Source organism: Amblyomma maculatum, unplaced genomic scaffold (genome assembly GCF_055883805.1).
Source record: "Amblyomma maculatum isolate TAMU_Amacu unplaced genomic scaffold, ASM5588380v1 scaffold_15, whole genome shotgun sequence".
Lineage (NCBI taxonomy): Eukaryota > Metazoa > Arthropoda > Arachnida > Ixodida > Ixodidae > Amblyomma > Amblyomma maculatum.
In genome coordinates, this window is record NW_028146740.1 from 12,234,789 (window position 1) to 12,248,831 (window position 14,043).

Genomic DNA, 14,043 nt, shown 5'->3' on the forward strand with positions numbered 1-14,043 from the left:
TAAGTTTGTTCCCGACCTTCCAGACAATATCATTGCCATTAGAAATGAGTTTCCTAAGTCTGACATCTTTTTGCTTGGAGATTTTATTACCCTCACATTGATTGTTGTAACTTTTCTTGTAATTCCTCTGCATCCAATGAATTCGTACAGCTTACATTAGACTTTTCTTTTGTCCAGTTGGTAGACCATCCTACACGAGAAGCTAATATTTTAGACCTCATCTTAGCTTCTTCTCCGAACATGGTCAGTCATAACTTTTCATGAAGGATTCAGCGATTATAAAGTTCTACAGTTATCACTTAATGCTCCTTTTTTTCACGTCTCGCTCAAGCTGAGCAAGTCCTAAATTATAACAAGGCTGACTTCAATGCTATAAATCGTGGTCTGGAATGTTTCTCTGAACAGTTTCTCCGCGATGTTTCCTCCCGGTCTGTTAGCAAAGACTGGTCTTTGTGCAAGGAAAAAAAGGACAGAACTTGTGCGCAATTACGTTCCTCTGATAACGTTTCATGTTAACGTATCTGAACCTTGATATAAGAAATCACTTCGTACATTAAAAAACAAGAAGAAACGCCTTTTTAGATCAGCGAAGCGACGTTGCACGCAGTATTTGAAAACACAATATAAGTTATGTGAAGCGTCATAGTGCATGCCTTTTGATAGGCGAAGCACAAATTTCTGTCCGATGATCTTCAATCGCTCATCAAAAAATCATCATCATCATCAGCCTGACTATACCCACTGCAGGGCGAAGGCCTCTCCCATATTTCTCCAATTAACCCGGTTCTGTGCTAGCTGCAGCCATTTGACCCCTGCGAACTTCTTAACCTCATCCACCCACCTAACTTTCTGCCGCCCCCTGCTACGCTTTCCTTCCCTTGGAATCCAGTTTGTTACCCTAAGCGACCATCGGTTATCTTCTACGTGTCCCGCCCATGCCCATTTCTTCTTTTTGATTTCCACTAGAATGTCAGTAACTTGAGTTATTTCTCTGACACAATCTGCACGCTTCCTATATCTTAATGTTAGCCCTACCATTTTTCGTTCCATAGCCCTCTGCGTTGTCCTCAACTTAAGTAGAACCCTCTTGGTTAGCCTCCACGTTTCAGCCCCATAGGTGAGTACAGGTAAGATTCAACTGTTGTATACTTTCGTCTTGAGCGATACCGGTAAGCTGCTAGTCATAATCTGCGAGTGCTTGCGAAATGCGCTCCATCCCAATCTTATTCTTCTTGTTATCTCCTTTTCATGGTCCGGATCTGCAGTTACTACCTGTCCTAAGTAAACATATTCGCCTACTACTTCCAGTGCCTGGCTACCTAACGTAAGCTGCTGTTCCTTCCCGAGGCTGTTGAACATTACCTTAGTCTTCTGAATATTGATTTTCAATCCTACCTTTCTACTTTTCCTGTCCAGGTCATCAATCATTATTTGCAGTTCATCCCCCAAGTTGCTTAGCAAGGCAATGTCATCAGCAAATCGCCGATTACTGAGGTATTCTCCATCTACCCTTATCCCTAACAGCTCCCATTCCAAGTCTCTGAATACTTCCTCTAAACAAGCTGAGAATAGTACTGAGGAGATTGTGTCTCCTTGCCTAACACCTTTCTTTATGGGAATTTGTTACTTTATGCAGAACTATGGTTGCTGTGCAGTCACTATATATCTATCTTCCAGCACTTTCACGTACGGTTCGTCTACCCCCTGATTTTGCAATGCCTGCATCACCGCCGATGTTTCAACTGAGTCAAATGCTTTTTCGTAATCAATGAATGCTATGTATAAGGGCTGGTCATATTCCGAGCATTTCTCTATCACCTGGTTGATGCTATAGATATGATCGATCGTAGAGTACCGTTTCCGAAAACCTGCTTGATCCTTTGCTTGATTGCCGTCTAAGGTTGTCCTGATTCTATTAGCGATTACCATAGTAAATACGTTATACGTAAGAGACAGTAAACTGATTGGTTTGTAATATTAAGGTCCTTAGCGTCCCCAGGGGGCTCGGTGACTGCACCACAGCACAGCCACCTAATCCGCTTACCTTTGCGATGCAGACGACCGTCCTCGCATTTGCCAGCCTGCTGCTGCCGTCCCTGGCAGGCCTGTCTACGGGGGCGTCATCGGTGTGCGCACTGCAGTACACTGGAGATGACCCTGGCTCCTGCCATCCACCGCCCGGCGGGTGCTCGTCCCTACTGGATATGCCGCCAGAGGAGCTGCACACACCGGAAATCACAGTACCATGGATGGCCACATCGACATCAGCAATAATGCCAACATGTATAAAAGAGCTTCACCCGCTGACATCGCTTCGTGGGCTCGGTGACTGCACCACAGCGCAGCCACCTAATCCGCTTACCTTTGCGATGCAGACGACCGTCCTCGCATTTGCCAGCCTGCTGCTGCCGTCCCTGGCAGGCCTGTCTACGGGGGCGTCATCGGTGTGCGCACTGCCGTACACTGGAGATGACCCTGGCTCCTGCCATCCACCGCCCGGCGGGTGCTCGTCCCTACTGGATATGCCGCCAGAGGAGCTGCACACACGGGAAATCACAGTACCATGGATGGCCACATCGACATCAGCAACAATGCCAACATGTATAAAAGAGCTTCACCCGCTGACACCGCTTCGTGGGCTCGGTGACTGCACCACAGCGCAGCCACCTAATCCGCTTACCTTTGCGATGCAGGTCAGTACACCGTATGCCCTCTTCGCTAAAAAATCCAGTAATTATATCTTGGTGCAGTTTCCGAGCCCGCACTGCTGTGTCGCCATTACCGTTGAGTGTGTTCACGTAATTCATTCCTTGCTCATGCTATCAGGTGACGTTGAGACTAACCCTGGTCCTGAGGGCAACGCTGCTGTACTCGCTGTACTACAGAAGCTAAACGCGGGACAGACCCTGTTGATTACGGAAATACAGGGCCTCAAAACACAGCTGAACACAACAGATCAAACCATAGCAAGCCTAGACAAACGAATGGCCGATCTCGAAACGCATTACCAAACAATTCTTCACCTCAAAAACGATATTGAAATATTGAAATAATGCAGTCAACCACAATCGACCAGGCTAAAAAGATTAAAGAACTAGAAACACGCCTGGATGAGGCGGAAAACCAATCACGTCGGAATAACCTTATTTTCTATGGCATCCCTGATCCTGCTAGCACTGAAACGTGGGCTGAGTCAGAAAAACTAGTCATTGATGTTTGCCGCAATAATCTTGATATAACCTTGGAACCTAACGACATTGAAAGAGCGCATCGCCTCGGAAATCATTCAGCCGACCGAATTCGTCCCGTAATCGTAAAATTCCTATCTCATAAAACCAAAGACGCACTGTTATCAAATGGCCGTAAATTGAAAGACACAAACTACAGTATCGGAGAGGACTTCTCCCGCACCGTTCGACACGCGCGTAAACAGTTGCTAGCGTTTGCCAATTCTAACAAGTACTCCTTGCGCTTCACATCGGCTCAAAACGCTACGTATTTGACGCATCATCCCAAGCCGTTAAGGAAATAGCATAGCAATTGCCCCGTCACAAAACTTTAACAAATCGTCGACCCGCTCCACAGCACAATGCTCTCTCGTTTTCGACAATATTCACTAACATCCGTAGTCTTCTTCCAAAGCGCGAACTCATATCAAACATCATGTCGTCATCCGGGAGCAACATACTAATACTAACAGAAACTTGGCTAAATAGTGACGTAACGGATGCGGAAATTTTGGCCGATTTACCCAACTACGAAATGTATCGAAACGATCGAAAAGGCAAACGGGGGGGCGCGGTGTTCTCGTTGCCATTCATCGAGGCATATCATGCTCTGTTGTTGACGTCGCATCCGACATTGAAGCCATATGGCTCATCTGTAGCGCTCCCCCCGTAACAGTTCTGCTTGGCGTTTGCTACAGGCCCCCCCAGGCTAATCCAGACTTCCCACGTCATCTGAACAACATCCTTCATAAACTTGTTTTCACATATCCAAATGCCCGTATTCTTTTTGGTGATTTTAACTACCCAGATATTGATTGGCAGAACATAGCTAGTTCCACAATAACGTGTCATGCAGAGGCGAAGAACTTCATCGATGTCTGTTTAAGTTTTAACCTCACTCAATTAACTTCCCAACCAACCCGCCTCTCACGAGAATCAGCAAACACGCTCGACCTGATACTAACAAGCAGCCCCGAGAATGTATCATCCATCAGTTACCTTCCTGAAATCAGCGATCACAAAGTCATGCATGCTTTATTCTCATTTACCTCGACTCAAAGACAGACATCTGATAAAACGATACAACTCTACGATAAGGGTAACTATAATGCAATAACTGAAGAACTTAACACCTTTTTTCCTGAATACGTATCCGCATTTCACACTCGCTCAATTCATGAAAACTGGCTGATATTCAAGAACAAATTAAATCATCTCACTAATATGTTCGTACCAAGGATTACCTTTCATACTAATCGCCATGGTTTACCCAGCACTTAAAACGACTCGAAAACAAAAACGATTGTTTCGTACCGCCAAACGAAACGACACGCCTGCCGCATGGGAAAAATACTTCGAGGCCGAAAAATCATACCTACTTTCTGTTCGTAACGCCAAGTACTCATTTTATCACAATGACTTACCAAACTTACTTATAAGAAACCCCAAGCAATTCTGGCAAGTTTTAAACCCAACACATCCTCCCGATATTAAACTGATGAATGATTCACATGAAACGGTGACTGACCATGATTGCGCAGAAATATTTAACCATGCATTCACATCTGTGTTCACTACCGAACTCGACGCACCTTCCAAATTACCACCCTTTAACTTAGAAACCCCCATGCCGGCAGTCACGTTCGTCGAAGAAGGCATTTCATCCATAATTCATAAAATGAAACTTTCATCATCAGCTGGTATGGACCTGATTAATTCAAAACTATTGAAAAATGTGAAATCAATTTGTGCATCATATTTATGTCTCATTTTCTCACAGTCACTCTCCTCAGGAATTTTGCCTCTTGATTGGAAAACGGGGAAGGTCGTTCCAGTCTACAAATCAGGTAACAGAGACTCGCCCTTGAATTACCGCCCCATTTCATTGACTAGTGTGCCTTGTATAATCATGGAACATGTCATCTACTCACAAATCGTAAACTTCTTGGACCGAAACCATTTTTTTCACCCTTCACAACACGGGTTTCGTAAGGGCCTCTCTTGCGAAACCCAACTAACGCTTTTCCTTCACGACTTGCACACTAATCTAGACCGTAATATGCAGACCGACACCATCTTTCTTGATTTCGCCAAAGCTTTTGATAAGGTTCCCCACCGCCGGCTATTACTAAAACTCTCAAAGCTGAACCTACCCCCTAATATTCTCAAATGCATTGAAGAATTCCTAACTAACCGTTCTCAGTCAGTCTATCTTAACGGCCATCTGTCTACATCTCTCCCGGTTACTTCAGGCGTCCCACAAGGTTCTGCCCTCGGTCCCCTCCTATTCTTAATATATATTAACGACTTGCCCCTGCATTTTTCCTGTAGTATTCGAATTTTCGCAGATGATTGTGTTATTTACCGCACCATTAATAACTGTCACGATCAATACACTCTTCAGACAGAGCTTAACAACGTACTAAATTGGTGTAATAACTGGCTAATGTCCCTCAATCCAAGTAAATGTAAACTCATGTCCTTCACTCGTCGTCACAATCCATACCTCTTTCATTATTCAATTTCTAACACACAGATTGAGCAAGTACAATCATATAAATATCTAGGAGTCACTCTCTCTTCTAATCTATCATGGCAGGTTCATGTCGGTAACATCATTTCAGCATCAAACAAAACACTCGGTTTTCTAAAACGTCACCTTCGTCTTGCCCCACCACATGTTAAATTGCTCGCGTAAAAATCACTTATAAGACCCAAATTAGAATATGCATCCCCCATCTGGAGCCCACATCAAGCATATCTAATCACCGCATTGGAAGCTGTGCAGAATCGTGCTGCCCGATTCATTCATTCCTCATACTCATATGACGTCAGTGTTTCATCCTTGAAAGCTACATCCGGACTGCCACCCCTCTCTTTACGTCGTCGCATTGCTAGCCTCACCCTTTATCACAAATGCTTTTATTCTCCTCTCAATCAAGCACCGTATATCACCGCCGCATCACGCATATCTCACCGCACCAGTCATCCACTTCAAGTTGCCCGCCCACTGTCACGCACTGCTACGTTTTCAGCTTCGTTGTTTCTTCGAGCAGCCACGGACTGGAACGGCCTTTTATTCTCCTCTCAATCAAGCACCGTATATCACCGCCGCATCACGCATATCTCACCGCACCAGTCATCCCCTTCAAGTTGCCCGCCCACTATCACGCACTGCTACGTTTTCAGCTTCGTTGTTTCTTCGAGCAGCCACGGACTGGAACGGCCTACCCCATGACATCGTCGCCATCGCTTCAACATCTGCTTTTCAAGAACGCATAACAGATCACCTTCAATGGTAAATTACCATTGCTGTTTGTTTTCCTCACTACAAATGTAATCCCACCCCTTATGTAACACCACCTGAAATGGGGGCCTTTAAGGAATAAAACTGAACTGAACTGAACTTTCTTATGAATGAGGATAATATTTGCATTCTTCCATGGTTCCGGTAGCGTCGATGACACCAGGCACTGCGTATACAAGGTGGCCAGTTTTTCTAACACGATATCCCCCCCGTCCTTCAGCAAATCCGTAGTTATCTGATCCTCTCCAGCTGATTTTCCCCTTTTCATAGTTTCTAGTGCTTTCTTGACCTCGTCCTTCGTCACTGGTGAAACGTCTGACTGTGTTTCCCTACCGCCAATCTCATTACGGTCCTGACTACTTTGGCTACTGTACTTATCTGTTTGGAACTCTTCGGCTACTTTGATTAGCTTGTCCGTATTCGTGATGACGTTGCCCGCCTTGTCCCTTAGCGGATACATCTGGTTTTTGCCTATGCCCAATTTCTTCTTTACCGCTTTAAGGCTTCCCCCGTTCTTTACAGCATGCTTAATTTTCTCCATGTTATACTTCCTTATATCGGCCACTTTGCTCTTATTGATTAGCTTTGATATCTCGATCTATTATATCTGGTCTGTTCGATTGGAAGCTTTAATACACTGGCGTTTCTTAATCAAATCTTTCGTCTCTTTAGACAGCTTACCGGTATCCTCTCTAACTATACTACCGCCTACTTCTGCAGCGCACTCAGTAATGATATCTCGAAAATTATTGTTCATTTTTTCTAGGGTAATGTCTCCATTCTCGGTTAGAGCTGAATATCTATTCTGTAGCGAGATCCTGAACTCTTCTGCCCTCCCCCTCACCGTTAATTCGTTGATGGGTTTCTTTCTTACTAATCTGATGCGTTGCTTCTTCAGATTTAGGCCAATTCGGGACCTCACCATCCTGTGGTCTCTGCATCGCACTTTGCCGATTACCTCTACATCTTGCATAATGGCGGGGGTTGAACACAGTATGAAGCCAATTTAATTTTTAGTCTCTCCGTTAGGACTTTTCCATGTCGATTTCCGGTTCTTCCGTTTGCTGAAGAAGGTATTCATGATTCTTCAGTTATTGCGCTCTGCAAACTCAACTATTGCCGATTCTACATCATCGTAGAAACTTTCAACTGCCTGGTCATCATAACTACATGTAGGTGCATAGGCCTGTACAACCTTCAGTTTATACCGCTTATTAGGCCTAATTATGATGCCTGCCACCCTCTCATTAATACTATAGAATTCATCGATATTACCCGCTATATACTTAATGACAAGGAAACCTACTCCTAGTTGTCGCCTCTCCGGTAAACCTCGATAACACAGTACATGCCCATCCTTCAGTACAGTATATGCCTCATTCGGCCTCCTAACCTCACTAAGCCCTATGACATCCCATTTCATGCCTTCTAGTTCCTCTAACAGCACTGCTAAACTAGCTTCACTAGCTAGGGTTCTAGCGCTAAACGTTGTCAGGGTCAGTTTCCAATGGCGGCCTGTTCAGCGGAGCCAGGAATTCTTAGCACCCCCTGCTGCGTCACAAGTATGACCGCCGCCGTGGTCAGTTGTTCTGAAGCCGCTGGTGACTGAGGGCCGGGGTTTTATGGAGCTTATCATGAGAGGTTGCGGCCAATTACTGCACCAGGGTGGCCAACTCCTGTTCTGGTGAGGGAGTGCGTTGCCGGAGGTGTTCACCGGCATCAGGTCGCACCCCAAACCTGTTTAAGCAAATCCATCGACACGCGGATTTCTTTTTAATCCGGTGGAAAAATGCGCGGCGCCGGGATTTGAACCCGGGTCTTCTTGCATTCGAGGCGGATGTTCTACCACTACTCCACAGCTACTTTTTTTCTTCTTTATTGTATAAATTGACCGCTACGCCACCGCTACCGCCTCATGAAAAATAACGTAGCCAAATTTTGGAAAACCATCTCCCCCCTTCACGCACGTCTGACAATATTTCTTTATTGGATCCAACCGGATGTCCCATTGCTCAGGAGAGCTGTGCAACAGTTTTAACAATTTTTTTCACGTCTTTTTTCACTAACGAAGATAATTCTAACCTACCTAGCCCACAAGAAACCAATTTTCCTTTCGTGAGTGCAATAGACATCAGTTTAGACGGCATTGCATCTCTAGCGAAAATTTTCAGAATAGCTACTTCTTCAGGATTAGACGGAATAAATAACAAAATTCTAAAACACACTATAGATGCCTCTAGCATCATCCTCTGCCATATTTTGAAACAGTAATTAGAAACTGGCGAAATTCCGCATGACTGGAAGATTTACCAAATAATCCCCGTGTATAAATCTGGCAACAAACACTTTGTCAGTTACTACCGCCCCTTGCATCTAACGTTGCCTTCCAGCTGAAGCGAAACGGTTTTTTTTCTCACACCTGCATAGTTTCAGAAACGGGTTTTCCTGTGATACACAATTATTCGAATTTACTACTGACCTCTTAAAGAACATGAACGAAAATTGCCAGACTGACTGCATATTCATTGATTTCTCTCGTGCATTTGACCGCGTCGTCCACTGTCGCCTCGTCGCTAAATTGTCATTGCTTAATTTAGACAACCTAACCCTCTCTTGGATAAGAAAATGTGTGATTTTGCAAGCAGTTCACTGTTTTCAATAACTTTCATGACCCCTTAGCGACGTCGCATCTCGCGTTCCTCAAGGTAGCATCCTCGGCCCTTTATTATATTTAATGTACATTAATGACCTCCCATCTCACATAAGATCATCAGTTGGACTGTTCGCAGAGGAGTGCGGAATTTATCGTGAATTTCGTTATCTCACCGACACGGTCATCCTACAGCAGGACCTGGAGTACTTAACTAGCTGGTGCAGATCATGGCAAGTGACAATAAACACTGACAATTGCAAAATAATGACAGTCAGTCGGAACCTAAGAATATTCACTAAACAGGATTTCACTAACCCGCACATCTTCTTATAAATATCTCGCCGTCCATCTTACCGCAAATCTTTCATGGGCGGCGTATATTGCAAACATAACCGCCAAAGCATCGCGCACGCTCGAATATCTAAAGCGGCATCTAAATAACGCACCCATTTCTACTCGCAAGCTCGCTTTTCTAACTTTCGTTCGCCCTTATCTAGAATATGCATCTGCCATCTGGTTACCACATCAAGAGTATCTAATCAAATCCCCAGAAGCTATTCAAAACCGTGCAGCACGTTTTATTTCCCATGATTACAGCCGCCATTCCAGCGTGACTAACATCAAGTCCTTCTTATCACTCGCAAGTCTACAATCACGTAGGGATATCGCGCCTATCTGCTTACTGCACGCAGTCACCATGCGTCAACAGTGCCACTTACTAGACCGACTCGCACCTCCCACCGCCTGAATAACAATATACGTTTTCAACATCTATTCGGCCAAACACAGGCATGTAACTTCTCTGCCTTGCCAAGGGCTATAAGGAACCTGCACTGCCTAGACGGGGCTGAAATTGTTCTACAGCACGCTTAAAACCTGCTGCTGCTAGCCGCTTGGTTCGCAATAAACGACCGACCATATTTTGTAGTATATAGATACGGTTTGGTTTGGTTTATGGGGTTTAACGTCCCAAAGCGACCCAGGCTATGAGAGACGCCGTATATAGATACGTGTGTGGCAGATAACATCCTTGCCCAGACGCTCACCACGTAGCCCAGTTATCTGAGGCACGCCATGCAGGGATTCGGCAGTGGGTACAATCTGATCCCTGTGAGCTCATGCAGGTGGCGTGAAAACGCCCTACGGGAGCGCCTATAAAGTATTCTCGCTAGGCTATGTGTTTCCGCGTGGCAATCGATACAGCAAACTTCATTGCAGGTTCCCTATAAAGGGTTGGAATGGTCTTCCAGAACGCATCGCTAATATATCTCACCCACTAAGATTCAAAAACGAATGGAGTACCTTTTTGCAGTCAGAATACCTTTTATATTGCGTTCACTGTGTGCAAGTTGATTTCGCCCCATGCCGCTAACTATTGTAAAATGTTATAATCCTCGGTTTATAACTTCCCATGCATGCTTTAATAATTATTTGCAGTTCCAGTCCGGTATTACTGTTCATTTTGGTATTTTAAACAATTTACCATTGTTTATTTCGATATACTGTAACCCCTCCCCCTCACACAATGTGCCATGTTTCAAACCTGTGAGGTATTTGTAAGCAAAGCAGCGATGGGGACTAATTGGTTTACCATTTCAAGAATTTTCGCACTACGCTATACACAGACTCACAAGAAAGCAGAAACCACATACACAGGACAAGAGTGGGACAAGCGAAGTTTTTTTTATGAATAAATTAATAAATAGTTTGGTAATAAAAGCCATACTTTGAGAAATGTTGTACCAACTTTTAGAAATGCCATTCACAGACCAGCCAGAGAAAAAAATATTAGCCCACGAGAATGTGAAAAGAAATTGAAGTACATTATAGGAATACTGCTGCAGTGTTCTGCACAATAATACTTCATTTGCTGAATTCTTCAAGAGGTAGCGATATAATACTAAGAAAAAATTTCATAAATGGTGCGGGCCAAATATCCTATGTGCAACTTTTAGGCAGGCGCTTTACAGCTGCAGTCAGTACCGCTAAAGACGAAAGAGGCATTTTGGCAGTTTAGAAACATGTAAATCTTTGTGTATTGGCACACAAAATAATTGAAAAATGCCTTTGCAGAAATATTGTGTATAATAGAGCAGGTGTTTGAAATAATCTTGGGAGAGACTTTACAAGGAACAACCTACCTGATGTCATTAATTGATTTAAAAACCCAAAATAGCAGCAGAAAATTTAAATGTGAACAAGTTCTTGAAAGCCACTGGAAGACAATCTAGCAGGTATTCAGAAAAGTGATGAAGCTTATGTAGCACATTTTGACGAGCTATAACTCATGAAGTTTTGGAAAGGTGCATAAAGAACACACGCAATACATGGTACGACCGAGTGCTCGTTTCATATTCTGTGTCGTGTGTGTTCTTTCATGTACCTTTCCCTTGTATGTAAAGTGGTGAACCCTGTCACTGGTACAAAACATATTTTTGTTTACTATACGCAGTGCCCCCAACTGAGAACATTTATTAAAAGAAAATGACCTTGTCGAGTCTGGTTCCGCAATACAACGATCGGAGAAAGAAACAGGTGGCAAAAGAAAATAGAACTGAGTATGGCTAGAGAGAGCTATCTTTAGGACGACATACATTACCGGTTTTTCAAAGGCATCTATAAACAAACATCAATAATATCTTCAATCTAAGACATCCTTTTCATGAGGCACGAAATGATTTGTTCTTTTCGTATTTGAGCATCTATGTGAACGACATTGATTATTGGCAAACTAGTCCTGCAAAAAAGGATAAACCTCCATTTAAGCTCTATGCTCCTTCCTGTGCCACACCTTCTTCATGTAATTATGAGTTACCAAGTGGGCCGTGATTTCATTTAGCCTCAGCATCCTGCATCAATTGCCAATGATAACAATGCTTACAGATTGGAGCAGACACTACTTTAGCATGATACTGAAAAGTAACACATGATCCCAGGAAACATGCACTGCCTATCAATTTATTCAATAAATAAGAAATCCGGCTATCTACACTTAGAAAAGCAGAATATACGACAAATTACAAATTAGCTTCACAAATAGAAAACCCAAGCATCTCGCCTGTGTTTCAGAGTTAGTTGTTTTTACAAATACGTGGTCCGCTGCTATACATATGCTCGTGCTCAACTGCACTCAAACCCATAAAATTTATTTTTAATTATCAATACTGCATTATTGGCAGACAAGGAAAAAGGCAGAATGCCATATTGCCTTTCCCTTATCGGTCTCTTGCATTCTATAATGAAATAAAGCCAATTTGTCCCTACTGAAAAACACTGTATAAAAGTCGTACAGAAAATCGTATACAGGCTCACTGTACAGGATGTGGGATACAGGATTGTGGGCTATTTCAGGAAATTCCTGTAATGCCCTGCAAAGTCCAGAATGAAACCGCACGGAGCTCATAGATACAGGAAAAGCCTGTATGGTTGATGGCCCTCGTTTCCAAAAAGAAATGCGTCGCCAGGCTGGAAAAAGCATGCTGGATGGATGGATGGAATATAGGAGCGTCCCCTTTGAAACGGGGTGGTAGCAGTAGCTATCATGCTCATTTTTCTCCATATATCTTAATTATTGATTTAGAATGGTTAACTAAACCATCATTCTATTTATTAAATTTTGCTCCTACATTACTAACATTATGTCACTTCTCTGCTTTTAAGCCACCAATCTTCCAGCCGTTTTTTGCTAGTTTCCACCGCCGGTTTATTCACCCGGCCATTGTTATCTCTAAACCCCAGAGCTTCAGGAACAGTGATTGCGCCTGCATCAACTTGCGGATGGATACCATTACATTCGAGTATAATATGATCAATTGTTTCAATGGAGTTTCCACATACAGCACATCCGTCATCTCCATTGTTAAATTTCTTTTTGTAGCTGCGTGTTCTAAGGCACCCTGATCGAGCTTCAAAAAGTAGGGTACTGCCTCTTGAGTTATCAAAGAAATCTTCCTTCCTGATCTGCATTTTCCACTTTCGGTATAATTCCACACTCTGTTTTTTTTTCCATCGAATTTATCCAATTTTTACCTTCTGTGTTTTTCACCTGTTGCTTAATACTCTTCATTTCTCCGTCCTTGTTACTAGCATACTTACTAGTTAGTTTCCTAGTTCTTTTCCTCCATTGTGAGTCAACGCTTTTTAGTTAAAGGTATTTAAATACCTTAGCTGCCCATCTGTTACTGTCCAATTTCCTCAGGCGTTCCTCATATAATATTTTACTCTGAGCTTCCCGTACTTCGAAAGATGCCCAGCCCATATCTCTCTGTACCGCCTCATTTGTAGTTTTGCCGTGGGCACCTAGTGCTAATCGTCCAACGGATCTCTGATTTGTTTCTAATGTCGACTGTACCTCTGATTTTAGGCACAAAACCGCATTTCCGAAAGTAAGTCCGGGCACCATAATTCCTTTCCAAATACCCCTCAATACCTCATACCTATTGTATCCCCACAATGCCTTATGCTTCATTATCCCGGCATTCCTTCGCCCTTTGGCCTTAATTGATTGCTCATGCTTTCCAATGTATGCCAATCCTTCATTTACCCATACCCCCAAATATTTATATTCTGCTACTCTAGGTATTTCAAGGCCTTGAATTTTAAGACCCTGATCAGTTGAGCCGTTGAAAATCATCAGACCCGACTTAACTGCGCTGAAACTGAGGCCTAGAGCGTCCCCTTCGTCTCCGCAATACTAGAGTTTGCAATTCTTCCAGACTCTCAGCTAGCAGCACAATATCGTCTACATACATCAAACCGGGGAGGCGCTGTTCTACCGCCTTTCCACCTAATCTGGATGACAGGTTAAAACCTAGGTTACTGCCTTGTATCCTCCGTTCCAGGTTTATCATATAAAG

At 43.5% G+C, this 14,043-nt stretch overlaps 1 pseudogene; it reads left to right on the forward strand.

Annotated features, from left to right (window-relative positions):
• The first annotated feature begins 2,030 nt into the window (after positions 1 to 2,030).
• LOC146172049 (uncharacterized) lies at positions 2,031 to 3,537 on the forward strand (annotated as a pseudogene).
• The last annotated feature ends 10,506 nt before the right edge of the window (positions 3,538 to 14,043 follow it).